The sequence below is a fragment of the Equus quagga genome, chromosome 14, assembly GCF_021613505.1.
Source record: "Equus quagga isolate Etosha38 chromosome 14, UCLA_HA_Equagga_1.0, whole genome shotgun sequence".
Classification (NCBI taxonomy): Eukaryota; Metazoa; Chordata; class Mammalia; order Perissodactyla; family Equidae; genus Equus; species Equus quagga.
The window spans coordinates 31,833,344-31,835,781 of NC_060280.1; positions in this window are offsets into that span (position 1 = coordinate 31,833,344).

Below are 2,438 nucleotides of genomic sequence, written 5' to 3' on the forward strand. Positions count from 1 at the left end.
AAGCGGTGGCAACTGCCCCGGAAGGGCAACCTAGTCTGCACCGGAATTTGAGCGCCAGCCACCATAGAGACTGGACGTTCTAGGGCAAGCTTTCGGAGGCCTGAGGCGGCAGGGCCGAGTTTGTCACGTGACTCCCTCCCCATCTCACCCCTCGCCATTTCTGAGGCTCCAGGCTTGGAATAGTGGAATGGTCTCCCCAGCCTCCAACTTCAGGGTTGTCACAGCAAGCCTGTGAGAGAGAAAGCACAAGGAATAATAAATTTCTTTTTCTACAAAAGAGAAAACAGATCTGAGACATGAGTCCCTTGCCTGAGGATGCACAGGAAGTAGAGGTCACACTCATCTACAGGTCAGAGGTCTCCTCATTGGGTTCACGGCTTTTCTCCCCTGCACCCGCCTCGTCCCGGCATATTCACATCTCAGCTTAACAACCATGTCCCACACGTCAGTCTAGGTCCTGACACCTTCCAATGCTCGAGCCACGTATCCCCACGTCTCTGGCGGGCGAACGAGCCCAAAGAGGTAATTAACTCCGTGTGGGGAGCTGCCTCAGTGGGAATTAGTCCACCAGATTTGGAACACTTGCTTTATTAATTAGGCACTGAAGAGCAAAGTAATAAGAGCAATAAAAACTGTGAAAAGAATCATAGCAACTAAAGGTAACCAAGTTTTATGTGCCCGGTACTGTACTAGGCACTTTACCTGGATTATTTCTTCATTTCCTCTATGAAAACTACTGAGAAAGTTATTATTATTGGTCCAGTTTTACAGATGAGAGGCCTGAGACATTAAACTCAAGAGCAAGAGTTTCGCCACGAGAGACTTAGTGGAAGTCGTCAGTCTCTCTAGATGCCACTTTTCTTGCCTGTATAATCACACCTGTGCTGTAGGACTGTCGAGGCTGGAGGACGAGACGTGTTGAGTAGTTTTACTTCTACCTTATGAAGAGTTAGAGGAGTGTTAGATTTTTTTAACTGGGATTCGTTTGTTCATAGTGAGACTGGAGCAGGGGCACTCTGAGCAGAGAGAGTGTTAGGAAGTTGTTGCCATAGTATAGATGGGAGACTGGCAGTAAGGGTGGAAACAGGGATGAATTCTAGAGCTATTCCTAAGGTAAAATCGTCTGAATCTGGAGATAGATTGGGGGAAACTTGGTGGTGAGGGTGAAGATCAGCATGGATGAAGAAGAGAGAGAAGTCAAGGATTATTCCTAAATTTCCAGCTTGAGTAATTGAGTGGACACTGGCTCATTTCTCCAAGGTGGAGAATTCAGGAGGAGGAGTAAGCTTTGAGAGTAGCTAACAAATCTAATATGGAAAATGGCGAGTCTGAGGTTTCCCACAGGCTGTCTATATGTGGTTGGCTATTTAGTAAAACAGCCAATGCTTTGCTCAGAAACAGAATCCCCCAAATAATTCAGAGAGAAAATTGGCTCAACCCTGTATGATAATTTTATGTCAACTTGACATATTTTTCATAGTGTTATTTTTAAAAAGTTATTGTCTACTGGCAAAACAGTTTATCCAAACCTATAACTGGAGAAAAGGGATCTTACCTATGACAAGGAGCTCTTCACCTCTTACAGTGACAGGCTTGGAGGAGGCATTTACGCAAATGTATGTCAAAGCAAACTGAGGCATATCATCAAGAATTTAAAGAAGGGCAGGATTTGTTCCTTCTGCTTCTTATATAAATCCCTATGAGTAACGTAAGCAATAGGCACTTAATAAGCTTCACATTTGTACACTTGGCCCTCCATATCCATGGGTTCCGCATTTTCAGATTCAACCAACTGCAGATGGAAAGGCCTGTGATGGTTGCATCTGTACTGAATATGTACAGACTTTTTTTTTTCTTGTCATTATTCCCTAAGTAATACAGTATAACAACTATTTACAGTATAACAACTATTTACATGGCATTTACATTATATTAGGTATTATAATTACTCTAGAGATGATGTAAAATATGCGGGAGGATGTGCGTAGGTTATGTGTGATTACTATGCAGTTTTATATAAGAGACTTACATATCCTCAGAATTTGGTATCCGTAGAGATCCTGGAACCAACCCCCAGTGGATACCGAGGGATGACTGTATAGTGTTTACTTTTTAAAGAATGCTTTTCTCACCCATTATCTCCTTTGAGCTTCACAATAATTCTGTAAGGTAGGCAGGGTGGCAGTTATTATGCCTACTTTGCAAATAAGAAAACTGGAGATCAGAGAAATTAAGTGATTTGCTGCAGACTACGATACCAGTACTCAGCTAGAAATTAAATTCCTGCCTTTTTATGCAAGTTCAGTGTCTTCACTCAACTTTCACCTTTAGAAATAGTTGGCAGAGTGTTATAAAGATATTCTTGCCTTTTAGTGATAGTAAGAATTCAGCTTCCTATAAATTCATTCTTACTAGTTCACGTGCTTGCTATGCACTCT